Consider the following 16,825-nt stretch of genomic DNA (forward strand, 5'->3'; position numbering starts at 1 on the left):
ACAGAAAATTGGCTCTCGTATTTGTCCACAGTGATGAGACTTCAGAAGCAAATCAGTGACTATGAAGTGCTTGGGGATCTCCTGAGGTTATTAAAGGCTGTGAAAATGCAAGGTCATTGTTCAGTTTGTCTTTGTGTTTGTATAATACAGACACTCCTCCAGCTCTCAAACCTCCGTGGTTATATCTGTACATCTGTCATTTCACTAAATCATCATCTTTCTCAGGTCTTCCTATCCCTCACTATGTACAGCCAGGCAAGAGTCCTTCCTTTTCCTTGCAGTGTCACGGGTGCCTTTTCTTAGGAACAATTTCTAATAATCTTTTTCTCCTGGATCCCCTAACCTCAATCTCCCGACAAGTTTCTCCTTTCTCACTCCATGCAGTAAGAAATCTCCCTCTCTTAGCCACTGCTTAACAGAGTCTTAATCACTTTCTGTAACTCACTGGCTGCTTATTAATGCCAAACTCAACTGCATAACCATTCTGTTTACCAATTACCAATGAGGAGACAGTGTCAGAACAGGTACATTACACCAATCAACTACAATAGGGCGGCACAGTGGCAGCCTCACAGCGCCAGGGACCCGGGTTCAATTCCGGCCTCGGGTCACTGTCTGTGTGGAGTTTGCACATTCTCCCCGGTGTCTGCATGCATTTTCTCCGGGTGCTCCAGATTCCTCCCACAGTCCAAAGATGTGCAGGTTAGGTTGATTGGCCATGCTAAATTGACCCTCGAGTCAGGGGATTAGCAGGGTAAATATGTGGAGTTATGGGAATAGGGCCTGGGTGGGATTGTGGTCGGTACAGACTTGATGGGCCAAATGGCCTCCTTCTGTACTGTAGGGATTCTATGCTGAATATTGGCCAATACCCTGTTAATACCCTGGGCGGCACGGTAGCACAGTGGTTAGCACTGCTGCTTCACAGCTCCAGGGACCTGGGTTCGACTCCCGGCTTGGGTCACTGTCTGTGTGGAGTTTGCACATTCTCCTCGTGTCTGCGTGGGTTTCCTCCGGGTGCTCCAGTTTCCTCCCACAGTCCAAAGATGTGCGGGTTAGGTTCATTGGCCATGGTAAAATTGCCCCTTAGTGTCCTGGGATGCGTAGATTAGAGGGATTAGTGGGTAAAATATATGGGGGTAGGGCCTGGGTGGGATTGTGGTCGGTGCAGACTCGATGGGCCGAATGGCCTCTTTCTGTACTGTAGGGTTTCTATGATAAAAGGCCAGAAAGTATTTTGGCTATGCATAATTGAAATGATTAACAATTCCACTTGAAGGTCAGGTGGGGAAATAAAACCCTGGCTTTGTTTTGACTGACCAATTATCAGTTACAGAGAATAAAAACAGAAAATGCTGAATAAACTCAGCAGGTCTGGCAGCATCTGTGGAGAGAGTCCGTATAACACTTCTGCTCTGACGATGTCAGAGGCACTTGAAACACTAATTCTGCTGCTCTCCCCACAGATGCTGCCAGACCTGCTGAATTTTTCCAGCATTTTCTGTTTTGATTTCAGATTTCTAGCATCCGCAGTATTTTGCTTTCATATTAGCTGGACAGTCTGGAACCTAGTGTGGGGACGGGGAAAAATCCTTAAAAGATTTAGCTTTTCTACATTTACAGCTTGATCGGTTTTCATCAATTGTGTGATTTGTTTTAACTTACATGAAAACGCCAAAGAAAATGTAAGTCAGGGCTGAATTAGACTAAATTTGTCTTTAAGAATAGAGAGACATGATATGAAGTGTTACACAAACGAGCCACATGAACAAAGTGGGAGCATGCATTATAGAGGCCATGCTTATGAAACAACTTCCTGTTGTATTGTTTCTAAAGAGTTAGACAATATGCAGTTCTATCTCACGTGTCATACATCAAGGTCAATGATCTACAGCTATCAAATTATTGTGGCAACATTAGAGTTATCCATGATTGTGTCCATCATTCTGTGAAATCCATAAATGAATTGACATGCTTGACTGGTGGCACAGTGGTTAGCACTGCTGCCTCACAGCGCCAGGGACATGGGTTCAATCCTTGGCTTGGGTCACTGTCTGCGCGGAGTCTGCACATTCTCCCCATAACTGCGTGGGTTTTCTCCAGGTGCTCCGGTTTTCTCCCACAGTCCGAAAGACGTGCTGGTTAGGTGCATCGGCCATGCTAAATTCTCCCTCAGTGTACTCAAACAAGCGCCGGAGTGTGGCGACTAAGGGATTTTCACAGTAACTTCATTGTAGTGTTAATGTAAGACTAGAGCTGACACTAACAAATAAAATAAATAAGATGGGTAGCAAAAGACATGTGTAGTTTATTCAGCATGGGGATGGGACCTAGTAAGTTATTGGTGACATCAATTTTTTTTTAAATTCGTTCATGGGATTTGTTCATCACTGGCTAGGCCAGCAATCATTGCCCATCCCTACAAGCCCTCGAGAAGGTGGTGGTGAGCTGCTTTCAGGAAGTGTTGCAGGAACACCCACAGTGTTGCTGGCGAGGGAGTTCCAGGATTTTGAACCAGTGACAGTGAGAGAACGGTGATGGGGGGAGGAAATTTGCCATATTTTTTCAAAGTGTCAGGCTCTGACATAAAACTGGCAATGGAGCTCTCCAGTTGCACTGCTGAGTTTTTAATCCAGGTTTTCAGGCTCTGAGAGAGAAAAAATTGGGGTTTTCACCATCAGTCTGGCACAACGGGGCCTGATAAAACTGGAAAAGCCGGCTCCACAGATCTCAGGAGCGCTATTATCGATCAGCACTAATATTGAACTCCCTCCACGGAAATATCGTGCTCACCACAGCCCCCCCCCCCCTCCCTCCCTCCACCACCCAGCTTAAATCATTGGGGACTCTCCCCACTCCATCAATAACCACCGTGGAAATATCACTGGCAATCCCCACAGCCTCCACCCCCCCAACCCCCTTACTGTCCGCTCCCCCCACCCCATGCCTGCAAGATTCCCACCTCAATGGTCTTGGCACGCCCTCGCACCCCCATCCCCCACAATGGGGCTCCCAAGCCTGACCCGGCACTGCCCCTTGGCACATGTTGGCACCACCATGTTGACATTGTGCCAACCTGTGCTAGGGAGCAATGCCAGGCCAGTGCCCAGGCATGTCCCCCTTCCCCCCGCCCCCCCCCCAAGGGCTGTACCTTTGCGTCCCCAGGAGGATCCCCTCAACTGAGCTGTTGTAACGCTCGCCGATGTGACGTCACGTCAGCAAGGTTTGAATATTCAGTGAGAGGGAGGGGGGGGGAGATCAGGGGTTGGGTAATTTCATTGAAATGTATGCAGAAACATTAAAATGAGGTTCTCGCTGTCTGTGGGCGTGAACCTCATGACGTCACCGGCGAAGGTCACGGAGAATCAGGAAACGCGAATCATGTTTCCCAATTCTCACCATATTTTCCACCCTCGTCGTTGTTCTCTCTGACAGCGAACATGGGCTGAAGATCCCCCCCCCCATAGTTCCAAGTCAGGATGATGTGTGACTTGCAAGAAAACACAGGTGGATGCTATGCCCAAACATCTACTGCACTTGTCCATTTAAGTGGTAAAGGTCACAAGTTTGGGAGGAGCTGTCAGAGGAGTCTTGGTGAGTTGCTGAGGTACATCTTGTAGATGGTATACTTCTGCCACTCTGCATCACTGGTGGAGTGAGTGAATGTCTACTGTGGTGGTTGAGGTGCCCATCAAGTGGACTCCTTTGTCCTGGCTGTATTGACCTTCTTGAGTGTTGTTGGAGCTGCACTCATCCAGGCAAGTGGATGGTATTCCATCACATTCCTGACTTGTTTCTTGTAGATGGTGAACAAGCTTTGGGGGCGGGGGGGGGGGGGAGTCAGGAGGTGTGTTACTCACCACATGATTCCTAGCCTCTGTCCTGCTCTTGTTTCCACATTTATATAGTTTGTTCAGTTCAGTTTCTTGTCAATGGTAACCCCCAGGATGTTGATAGTCAGGGATTCAGAAATGGTAATGCCATTGAATATCAAGGTGGGATGGTTAAATTCTGTCTTGTTGAAGATGGTCATTGCCTGGCATTTGTGTGGCATGAATGTTACTTGCCATGTGTATGCCCAAGGCTGAATGTTGTCTGGGTCTTGCTGCATGTGGACATGGACTGCTTCAGTATCTGAGAAGTCAAGAATAGTGCTGAGCATTGTGTAATCATCAGCAAACATCCACACCTCTGACCTTATGATGGAAGGAAGATAATTGAAGCAGCTGAAGATGGTTGAACCTAGGGCACTACCCCAGGGACTCCTGTGCTGACATTCCAGAACTGAGATAATTGATCTCCGCAACCATATTCCTTTGAGCTCGGTATGACACAACCAGCTTTCCCCCTGATTCCTGCTTTTGCTAGGGCTCCTTGATGCAACACTAGGTCAAATGTCAGTTTGATGTCAAGGACAATCATTCTCACTTTACCTCTGGAATACAGCCTTGGACCAACACGGAACCTAAACTAAGCATCAGTGAGAAGATTATTGCTGAGTAATTGCTGCTTGATAGCACTGTCGATGACACTTTCCATCACTTTCTTGATAATTAAGAATAGACTGATAGGAATATAGGAATCAGAGTAGGCCATTCAGACTATTGGGCTTGATCTATCATTCAATATGATCATGGCTGATCAGACATTTCAACACCTTTCAGATCCACTATCCCCATAACCCTTTACTTTATTGTTTATCAGAAATTTATCAATCTCTACCTTAAAACTGTTCAATAACTGAGCTCCTACAGCCTTCTGGAGTAAAGAATTCCAAAGATTCAAAACCCTCTGTGTAAAGAAATTTCTCATTTCAGTCCTTAGTAGCTTCCCCCTTATTTTGAAATTGTGCCTTTGGTTCTAGAATCTCCAACCAAGGGAAATATCTTACCTACACTTACCCTGTCTACTCCTTTAAGTATTTTCTAGATTTCAATGAGATCACCTCTCATTCTTCAAACCTCCAAAGAATTCAGGCCCAGTTTGCCCAATCTCTTTTCAGAAGATGGTCCCACCATCCCCAGAACAAGTCTGATGAACATTTGTTGCACTCCCTCTATGGCAATAATGTCCTTTCTGAGGTGAAGGGACCAAAACTACACACATTACTCGAGGTGTGATCTAACCAAGCTTCTATACAATTGAGGCAAGACCTCACTACACCTGTACTCAAATCTTCTTGTAATAAAAGCTAACATTCCATTAGTCTTCCTAATAGCTTGCTGCATCTGCATGCAAGCCTTTAGTGACTTATGGTCAAGGACACCCATCTATATGTATATCTGCACTTTCTAATTACTTAGGAAACATTCTGCACATATGTTCCTTCTGCCAAAATGGATTACTTCACATTTTTCCATATTATATACCATCTACCATGCTCTTGCCCAATCACTAAGTCTGTCCAAATCCTCCTGTAGCCACTTTACATCTTCCTCACAACACACATTCCCACCTCGCTTTGTGACACCTGCGAACTTGAAAATATTACATTTGGTCCCCACTTCCAAAGCATTGATAAATATTGTGAACAGGCTGAGGCCCAAATACAGATCCTTGTGGTACCCCACTAGCTACAGCCTGCCATTGCAAGAACGACCCATTTATTCCTACTCACTGTTTGCTGCCATCAATTCCTGACAGTATATTGCCTTCTATCTCATGTGCTTTTATTTTGCTAATTAACCTCCTATGAGGGACTTTATCAAAAGCCTCCTGAAAGTCCAAATATACTACATTCATCGACTCTCCTTCATCAATTTTGTTAGTAACATCTCAAAAAACTCCGACAAGTTTGTCAAACATGACTTCCCATTCATAAATCTATGCTGACTATGCCTGAGTGTCTATGGTCTAAGTGTCTATTTATCACGTCCTTTATTATGTATTCTATAAAACTTCCCATTCCTCAGGTTCTGGCAATTTTATGAGGCTTTTCTTTTAATCTTAGACAATCCTTGACTTCCTTTGTCAGCCACAATTGGCTGGCTTTTTTGGGGGTTTTTGCACCTTGAAGGAATGTATAGGTGCTGTGCGCTATGTAATAATTCTTTGAAGACTATCCATTGTCGATGCACAGTCATACCTTTTCATGTATTTTCCCAATCCACATCAGCCAATTTGTCCCTCATGCCTTCAGAATTTCCTTTATTCAACTTTAATACCCTGGCTTCAGATTGAACTTCCTCACTCTCAGGCATAATGTAAAATTCTATCATATAGTGATCACTCATCCCTAGAAGTTATTTTACAACTAGCCCTTTTTCATTGCTTAATACTGGATCTAGAATAGCCTGTCCTCTAGTTAGCTCCTCAACATATTGCTCTATAAAACCATTCCTAACACACTCAAAAACTCGTCTTCCTCAGCATTCGTGCTCACTTGGTTTAACCAGTCTATGTGCAGATTGAAGTCACCCATGATCACAGTATGGCCCATGTTACATGCTTCTCTTATCCCCTGATTAATACTATGCCCCACATTACCATTACTATTTGGTGGCCTATAAACAACTCCAACGAAGGTCTGCTGCCCTTTGCTGTTCCTTAGCTCCGCCCAACAGATTCCACCTCTGACGAAGGGTCATCCAGACTCCAAACGTTGGCTCTATTGTCTCTCCACAGATGCTGTCAGACCTGCTGAGATTTTCCGGCATTTTCTGCTTTTGTTTCAGATTCCACACATTGTCCTTCTGAATCTGAGATCCTCCCTTACTGCTGCACTGATCCCACCCCTTATTATGAGCACAACTCCACCTTCTTTCTTTCCTTGCTTGTCCTTCCTTAACAATGAATGTCCATGAATAGTCAGTTCCCGGTCTTGGTTGCCATGTAGCCACGTTTCCATTATGCCAATTATGTCATACCCATTTATCTCTATTTGTGCCTTTAGACCATCTACCTTGTTACGAATGCTGCACACACTCAGGAAGAGTGCCCTTAACTTTGTCCTTTTGTCATCATTCCACATTTTTGATGCATACTCAATACTTTGTGCTCCTGCCTTCTCGTCCATGCTACTTCCTGTTACCAACATTAATTCCTTCCAATTTGGGCCACCCTTCAAGTTCCTATCCCCCAACATGCTCATTTAAAACCATCCTTAGAGCAAATCTCCCTGCAAACAAATCAGCGTCAGTCCTATTAAGATGTACCCCGCCCATCTTGTACAGGTCCCACCTGTCCCAGAATCAGTCCCAATGCCTCAGAAATCTGATGCCCTCCCTCCTACACCATTTCTGTAGTCACGTATTTGATCAATCAATCCTCCTATTCTTATGCTCACTGGCAGGTGGCGCTGGAAGTAATCCTAAGATTATTGCTCTTTGGGTCCTGCTTTTTAATTTCCTTCCTAACTTCCTGAAATCTGCTTTCAGAACCTCATCCTCTTTCCTACCTATATCTTTGGTACGAATATGGACCATGACTTCTGACTGATCACCCTCCACCCGATGAATGTTCTACAGCCGCCCCATGATATCCCTAACAACAGGGAGGCAACACACCATGCTGGAGTTCTACTGCCACAGAAATGCCTGTCTGATCCTGACTATGGAGTCCATCACTATTGCCTTTCCTTCTTCTCCTGTACAGCCGAGCCTTGGGGAGTGAATCAGCTAAGTTGACTGGACAGTTGGTTCGGGTGATGCAGAGTGACGCCAACAGCGTGGGTTCAATTTCCATACCAGCTGAGGTTATTCACGAACGTCCCGCCTTCTCAGCCTTGCCCCTCACCTGAGGTGTGGTGACCCTCAGGTTAAACCACCACCAGTCAGCTCTCCCCTGCAAAGGGGAGAGCAGCCTATGGTCATCTGGGACTCTGGTGACTTTACCTTTACCTTACAGCCAAGCTGCCTGTGGTGCCCACAGGCTTGGCTCTGGCTGCATTCGCTAAGGAGCCATCACCCTCATTGGTTTCCAAAACAGAAAACCGATTCGGAAGTGGGATAAAGCAGTAATTGGTCCGGTTGGATATATCCTGCTTTTTGTGGGCAGGACGATTTGGACAATTTTCCACATTGCCTGGTAGCTGCCAGTGTTCCTTGCTTTGGGGTGCGGCTAGTTCTGGAGCACATCTTCAGTACCATAGCCGGAATGCTGTCAGGATACATAGCCTTTCCAGTACCCAATGACTTCAGCCTTTTTTTTAAATTGCAAAAATATACTTTACTTGTAAAATATCTGTGGGCGGCACGGTGGCACAGTGCTTAGCACTGCTGCCTCACAGCACCAGGGACCCAGGTTCGATTCCCGGCCTGGGTCACTGTCTGTGTGGAGTTTACACATTCTCCCCATATCTGCGTGGGTTTCCTCCGGGTGCTCCGGTTTCCTCCCACAGTCTGAAAGACGTGCTGGTTGGGTGCATTGACCCGAACAGGTGTCAGACTGTGGCGGCAAGGGGAATTTCACAGTCACTGTCTGTGTGGAGTTTGCATGTTCTTCTCGTGTCCGCGTGGGTTTCCTCCGGGTGCTCCGGTTTCCTCCCACAGTCCAAAGATGTGCGGGTTAGGTTGATTGGCCAGGTTAAAAATTGCCCCTTAGAATCCTAAAATGCGTAGGTTAGAGGGATTAGCGGGTAAATATGTGGGGGTAGGGCCTGGGTGGGATTGTGGTCGGTGCAGACTCGATGGGCCGAATGGCCTCCTTCTGCACTGTAGGGTTTCTATGATTCTATGAATGTAATCTGTCCTTATTTTTCATCACTCTTGTTTTACTTTGATTCAGTGTTTTATTCTTATTGTCTATAATCTCTTCTATACAGACTATTGATAATATAGGCCGGAATTTTACTGTCACGCCCTCTCCGATTCCAGCGGCGGGCGAGGCTCAGAGAACAGCATTCTCCATTGGCCTCGGGTGGGATCGTACACACCTCGGGCAGACGTGCCGGTAAAATTCCACCCATAGTAATTTCACTTATAATTTGAACACTGCCATCATCTCATATTTTCTCTTACTTCTACCAAACTCACTCTCCACACCTACACCTTGTTCTCCCTCGTTGGTTCAAAATGATTTACAGCCATGTCTGGGCTCTCCAATAGGTTTAGGCTGCTGCCAGTCCCAGGACTGCTACCAGCATCATCTCACATAACACGCAAACATCATGTGAATTTACCAAATTTACAAGAGGTAACTAACACATTAGGAGAAGAGAAAAACCACTATAGGTAGGATGCCCACCCCAAATCCCACAAACCTTCCCTCCCACCCAAACTCACCCCCATAATAATCGGGAACAAGGGGAGTGTCTGGGAGCCAAAATCGGCAGCCCGCTCAACTTATTTATATAAATAATTAGGGATCAATTGAGCCTGTTCCAATCCTGATAATATGCTGCCCATGCCATAAAAGTGTTGGAGTGGGAAGTGGGGCAGGCCACTTTTTAAAAGCACGTTGTATAATGACCTCAATGAGCCCGGCCTCCTGGTGTACGAGCTCCCTGATTAAGGTAATGATTGCCGTTGATGCCTTCCATGCCCACTGGGCACCACAGGGTCTGGGGTGCATTATTGACCCCTTTAATCACATTTTGATTTGATGTTTTAAGTTTGCTTTCTACTTTGTCTTTTGTTTTGGGTGGTGCCCCTTTTAATTTGTCCCCCTCATTAATTTGATTTAGTTTACTTGGTTGGCCAAAAAGATTGGTAATGATTGCCTGCCCATTCAGGGAATCTCATCCGTATCTATATTGAGGAGTGTCAGGGCTACTGACACTCTGCATTCTGACTTTGGACCTGAAGTACTCTTGGGAGTGGAGATAAGTTTTTAAATAAAGGGAATCTTGTGAAGGGATACTGGCCAATGGGGAGTTAATTTACTTTCTAAAGGGCAGGAAGGAACCAAGAGGTTTTGCTTTTGATTGGGGCCTTTGCAAAGTGGGGGGGAAGGGGTCCTGTCTTGGGCCTTTTGCATATTGAGGGGGGGGGAGCCCCCTAAGATAGCATCCCTTTCTTCCTAGCCACCTGTTCTATAAAATAAACCACCCCCAAACTGTACAGCCTGTCACTGCCCAAGACTCTGGATTTACCTTGATCTATGAGCCACCTTCTTGAACCTGGATGCAGTACAAGCAGAACCCACAAATGTGCTGTTGGCACTGCTGGAACTGCTGGCCAACCAGATTGGCCTTTAGTTCACAAGGGCCAGACTTCCTCCCCAGTAAGGGGCGGAAGTGCTACACTGTCCCAATTCGGCCACCTGAGGCATATTGTGACTATGGGTGGGCTGGCACGGAGCGAGGCTCCATGAAGCGGTGTGGCTCCATCCCAATTTAGCTTCTGGTGTGGGAGTGGAATATTGATCCGTTTGCTCCCCCATAAATTATAAGCAGGATAATAACAGACTCTAGAAGGCATAATGTAGAGGGGTACCAGAGTGGGAGTCCAGGAGATGGTTAATTGTAAAATTTAAGGACAAAGGTCAAGGCAATAGTACAGGACAGTGATGTGGGTAATAACATCCAGAGTCTGACAGTAAAGAACAGAGTGTACAAACATGACCGTGTACCAGCAGATAGGGTCAGAGTAAGGAAAAAAAATGGGAAAAATTAAAGGTTCTTAATTTGAATACATGCAGCATTTGTAACAAAATAGATTAATCACTGGCACATATAGAAATAAATGGGTATGATCTGAAAGCCATTACAGACATTTGATTGCAAGTTGACCAAAGCTGGGCACTGAATATTCAGTAATATTTGTTATTTTGGAAGGGTGGGTGGAAAGGAAATGGAATTGGGGTTGCTCTGCTAAGAAATAATGAGATCAGTATAGGAATGCAAAATGGTCTTGGCTCAAAAGATCATCATATAAAGTGAGTCTGTGTGAAGATAAGAACAAGAGCAAGGAGTCATTAGTGGAATAGTCTACAGGCCCCCTTACACTGCAGGACAGAGTATAAATCAAGAAATAATAGGAGCTTGTAATAAAGGTATTGCAGGAATTGTAGGCCACTAGTATTCAAGTAGTTGGGACAAATCAAATTGGCAAAGAAAGGTTGCCTTGCGGATATGTTCCTGGTGTATATTCTTAGAACAAAATGTGTGGAACCAAACTAGAGTACAAGCTATTTTGGATCTTGTAATGTGTAATGAGACACGATGAATTAATTGGTTAACCATCCTCTAGAGAAGAATGACTATACCATGATCAGATTTCACAGTTTGAGGGTCACAAATTTAGGCTGAAACTAGTGTATTCAACTTAAATAAGAGCAATTATTAAGGCAAGAAAAGAGTCGGCTAAAGTGGACTGGGAAAATTGGTTAAAGGGTAAAACAGTGATGATCTTGAAACATCTAAGATTCTGAGGGGGTTGACCGTTGAGAGAATATTTCCCCTTGTGTATGTGTAAGGGGGGTGGGGGGAGCAGGTGATCAGCGAGGCTAATGGAATGTTGACCCTTATTTCAAGGCAGTGGGAGTTTAAGAGTAGGGAAGTCTTGCTGCAACTGTACAACGTATTGGTGAGGCCACATCTGGAGCACTGTGAGCAGTTTTGGTCCCCTTTTTTAAATCATAGAATTATAGAAACCCTACAGTGCAGAAGGAGGCCATTCGGCCCATCGAGTCTGCACCGACCACAATCCCACCCCACATATTTACCCGCTAATCCCTCTAACCTACGCATCCCAGGACTCTTAAGGGGCAATTTTTAACCTGGCCAATCAACCTAACCCACACATCTTTGGACTGTGGGAGGAAACCGGAGCACCCGGAGGAAACCCACGCAGACACGAGGAGAATGTGCAAACTCCACACAGACAGTGACCCAAGCCGGGAATCGAACCCGGGACCCTGGAGCTGTAAAGCAACAGTGCTAACCACTGTGCTACCGTGCCGCCATTTAAGGAAAGATGTTATTTCATTGGAGACAGTTCAGAGAAGGTTCACTAGGATGATCCCCGGTATGGGGGTGTTGTCTTATGAGGAAAGGTTAAACAGGTTGGGACTCTACTCATTGGAATTTAGAAGAATGAGAAGTGATCTCATTGAAACATATAGGATTCTTAAGGGTCTTGACAGGGTAAATGCTGAGAGAATGTTTCCCCTCATGGGAGGGTCTAGAACCAAAGGACATAGTGTCAGAATAATGAGATGTCAATTTAAGACTGAGATGAGGAGGAATTTCTTCTTTCAAGGGGTTTTGAGTACTTGGAACTCCTTGCCACAGAGAGCTGTGGGGCAGAGTCCTTGCGTATATTTAAGGCAGAAATAGATTTTGATCAGTAAGGGAATAAAGGATTACAGGGAATCATAGAATCCGACAGTGCAGGAGGTGGCCATTTGGCCCATTGAGTTTGGCACCCTCTGACTGAGCACCTTACTCAGACCCTCTCCCCCACCTTATCCCTGTTACCCCATGTATTTACCCTGATAATCGCCCAAGCTACATATCTTGGGACACCAAGTGGCAATTTAGCATGGTCAATCCACCTAACCTGCCCATTTTTGGACTGTGGGAGGAAATTGGAGCACCCGGAGGAAACCAATGCACGCATGGGGAAAACATGCAAACTCCTCACAGACAGTCACCCAGGGCTGGAATCGAACCCGGATCCCTGACGCTGTAAGACAGCAGTGCTAACCACTGTGCCGCAGGAAAATGGACGTGAGGAATGCCAGGTCAGCCATGACCCGATTGAATGGCGGAGCAGTTTTGAGGGGGGGGGCAAAGGCTTACTCCCGTTCTTATTTCTTACGGTCTTTGTAATTCTCTACTTCCAGAGAGCTGCGGAGGCTGAATAGATTCAAGGCTATGACAGATAGATGTTTTGAGTTATGGGGAACAGATAGGAAAGTGGAGCTGAGGCAAAGATCAGATCACATTCTGGGGAACAGGTAGGAAAGTGGAGGCGAGGCCAAGATATTACTGAATAGCAGACCAGACTCTGGGGCAAGGCAAGGTATCCCTACTCATAAGAACATAAGAAATAGGAGCAGGCGTAGGCCATCTAGCCCCTAGAGCCTGCCCCGCCATTCAATAAGATCATGGCTGATCTGAAGTGGATCAGTTCCACTTACCTGCCTGATCTCTATAACCCCTAATTCCCTTACCGATCAGGAATCCATCTATCCGTGATTTAAACATATTCAACGAGGTAGCCTCAACCACTTCAGTGGGCAGAGAATTCCAGAGATTCACCACCCTCTGAGAGACTCCTGCTCTTTTTTGTTAATGTCCTTATATCCTAAGGTATAGAAGTTGATAAAGGTTATTATTTCAGTGCTACAAGTTCCCTCCCCCCCCCCCAAACAAATAAAAACAAACACAACAAACTACAAGTCCCAAACTGAATTGTAGACACAGCCCCGAGCTGCAAGTTGAATGCAACAGCCCAGCATCTAAATATAACACAGGGGGAGGATTGGCACAATAGCGAGCAGCACGTACCTGTCAACAGTGTGCGCTGACAGTCACGCAAGCCTCCACAAGGACACCCAGTCAGCTCGGGGCCTGGCGCTGCGGAGATGGCAGCGGACAGAGGGGGCTCGCCAGTCCCCCCGCCGCAGCTTCCTCCGTGCCGGGGGCCAGCGCCGAGGATCCCGCGCCCTTCACACTCGCCGCTCGCCGCACGATCGCCTTCGAGCGGTCATCCCGGGCGCTCCTGCCCTAAAGGTGAACGGAGCGGCCCCCGCTGCTGTCCAGAAGCTGCCGCTCCCTCATCACGCACCGACTCACGCCGATTGTGCGCAGAGCCGCACGTCAGTGGGAGGGAGGGGAGGGGGATTAACGCCGGAGTTTCCGCCGCTTCTGCCTCCTCTTCCCCCCCATTCCAATGGGGCTCTTGCTGCCTCCACGCCCCATGGCAGCAAACACTCTGTGTCATGGCATGGAGCAGTCAGCTTGCTGTGTGTGTGTGTGCCCCTCATGCTTCTTTCTGATCACCCCAGAAATAGCCACAATCTCAGATGCAAAATAAAAAGCCCCAGAAAAAAATGCTGGAAAATCTCAACAGGTCTGACAGCAGCTGCGCAGAGAGAATCCAGCGTGGCCAAGGTTTTCCGGCCACGCTCGCCCCTGAGACCGGATAATCTCGCCCGGGGTCAACAGACCTTTCTATGGTTCGCCCCTCGCCCGCTCCGATTCCCGTGGCAGGCGGGACGGGAAAGTTCCACCCTACGTTTTGAGTCACAGTTCTGGCGCAGGGTCATCTAGATTCAAAATGTTGGCTCTATTCTCTCTCGATGTGGAGATGCCGGCGTTGGACTGGGGTGAACACAGTAAGAAGTCTCACAACACCAGGTTAAAGTCCAACAGGTTTATTTGGTAGCAAATACCATAAGCTTTCGGAGCGCTGCTCCTTCGTCAGATGTTTCTCTTCGTCAGACTCCATCTGACGAAGGAGCAGCACTCCGAAAGCTTATGGTATTTGCTACCAAATAAACCTGTTGGACTTTAACCTGGTGTTGTGAGACTTCTTACTCTATTCTCTCTCCACAGATGCTGTCAGACCTGCTGAGATTTTCCAGCATTTTTTTATTCATTCGTGGGACATGGGTGTCACTGGCTGGCCAATATTTATTGCCCATTCCTAGTTGCCCTTGTTCAGAAGCACATTGCTGTGTCTCTGGAGTCACATGTAGGCCAGACCAGGTAAGGACAGCAGATTTCCTTCCCTAAGGGACATTCGTGAACCAGATGGGTTTTTCCTACAATCGACAATGGTTTCATGGTCATCAGCAGATTCTCAATTCCAGATATTTTTTATTGGATTCAAATTCCACCATCTGCCGTGGCGGGATTCAATCCCAGGTCCCCAGAACATTAGCTGAGATTCTGGATTAATAGTCTAGCGATAATACCACTAGGCCATTGCCTCCCCCGTTTCTGTTTTTGTTTCAGATTCCAGCATCTGCAGTATTTTGCCACCATCTCAGATGGACCAGCGGCTGCCACACAGGCTGCACGTCTTTTGGAAATCTAAATGCACTACATCTACTGGTTCCCTTTTGGTTCCCAGTTGTGTGTTGCCGCTTTAATGTTTTGTTGTTTCTCTTCAAAGATGTGTGGGTTAGGTTGATTGGCCATGCTAAATTGCCCCTTGGTGTCAGGAGGATTAACAGGGTAAGTACATGGGGGGTAGGGCCTGGGTGGGATTGTTGTCGGTGCAGGCTTGATGGGCCAAATGGCCTCCTTCTGCACTGTAGGGATTCTATGATTCTCGCACCTAGTGGTGCGTTAAGACTGACTGACATCTGTGCCCATAGCTAGTTCTTCCTGGCACAGGTCACTAGTCTGTCACCAGAGGCTTATATCTTGAGGGCCACATCAAGCACATCTGATCAGGAGTCTCTCCCCCTCTTACTGGCTGTCATTGAATGGGTGTTGGAAGGAATTTGCAGGTAGATACTCAACCTGTTTGGTTGTGTTAAGAATTCATTGTCCTTGACCATCAGGTCCTGGAGTGGGACTCGAACCCAGAGCTTCTGGCTCAGAGGCGGGACACTACACACCACAAGACCTCCTTGCTGCTTTAATGACTTAGCAGCCTAAATAAGATATTAGGTCTCCTAATAGCTTAATACAGCAAACTAACATCCTGAAACAATGCATCAGATGGCTGATAGCATATAACTGTTTTAAATTAATTGATACATAGCTCAAAGATACATTCATCCATTGCTTTTCAAAATGTGCTTAATGTGCAAGTCAGTTCATGCCCACCCCCACTCCCCTCCCCACCCTCCCCCCTCCCCCCCACCCCATATGCCTAATTCCCAGCTCTTTGTATTAAACTGTGCTGCTATATGATTAGAATATTTTTTTCTGCTTTCAGTCCCCGCCTGCCTAACCTCTCCCCCGCCCCGGAATGGATGTGTAATTTTTACTGAAGCCAATATTGTCCTGGCATTGCCAAGTTTTTACAACCAGTGATCTATACCTCAAATAATAATTCACCATCTTCTGGACTGGGCCGATGGGCTGACTCAATTCAAATTCCGCATCGCAACAATTCCTTCGCTCCCGCAAAATCTTGACCATTCAGCAATATAAAAGCATCTCAATCCAGACAAGACTGTTTGCCCTGATTCTAATTTAATGATGGAACGCTGTGATTGTCACACACACTTTACTTCTGATTTTATAATCATTTTGAATAATTTGGCATGTCGCATTATGAATATTGTAATTCCACAGGAGCAAGTGGAACCCGCATCGCTCGCTCACTTAGAATTTTGCGTTAGAATCCAGAAGTCCTCTGTCCTTTTTAGAGCCTGGTTGTCATGTGATACTGATGTATTTTCCAGTGAACTCGATGAACCTTTCTTTCAAACACGCCTAGATTTTGCAATCAGCATTGAAACAACACTCGAGTTGATCTCAAAGAAAGGCCCAGATTTTCTCCACAACCAAGAGGCTCTCTGTCATACCAAAAATCCCAGAAATGGCCAAAATCTCTAGGTCCTGCCCCCGAACCCAGCATTTCCCATCTTGGCAGAGATTAGAGTGGAGTTGAGTCAGGGTTCACACTTGCACAATTCACAGAGGCAGCTGGCTCAACTGTTCCCTCTAAAGTTTAAAGTTTATTTATTAGTGTCACAAGTAGGCTTACGTTGACACTGCAAAGAAGTTACTGTGAAAATTCCCTAGTTGCCAAACTCTGGCGCCCGTTCGGGTACATTGAGGGAGAATTTAGCATAGACGATGCATCTAACCAGCACATCTTTCGAACTGTAGAAGGAAACCAGAGCACCCGGAGGATACCCACGCAGACATAGGGAGAACATGTCTGCACAGACAGTGACCCAAGCCAAGAATTGAACTCAGGACCCTGACGCTGTGAGGTAGCAGTGCTAACCACTGTGCCACCTACTGAAGTGA

General features: G+C 46.4%; 1 protein-coding gene across 4 annotated transcripts in view; it reads right to left on the minus strand.

The window, feature by feature from the left end:
* Nucleotides 1-13,694, minus strand: part of hdac11 (histone deacetylase 11) — a 127,757-nt gene extending 114,063 nt beyond the window's left edge. For 2 of the 4 annotated variants that reach the window (XM_078209672.1, XM_078209671.1), the window contains exon 1: nucleotides 13,394-13,676. The gene's annotated coding sequence lies outside the window, so the exon portion shown is untranslated. Of the gene's footprint in view, nucleotides 1-13,393 lie in introns of all 4 variants that reach the window. The other 2 variants (XM_078209670.1, XM_078209669.1) reach the window with 2 other exon arrangements.
* Nucleotides 13,695-16,825: the final 3,131 nt, after the last annotated feature.

Source organism: Mustelus asterias, chromosome 3 (genome assembly GCF_964213995.1).
Source record: "Mustelus asterias chromosome 3, sMusAst1.hap1.1, whole genome shotgun sequence".
In the NCBI taxonomy this organism is placed as follows: Eukaryota; Metazoa; Chordata; class Chondrichthyes; order Carcharhiniformes; family Triakidae; genus Mustelus; species Mustelus asterias.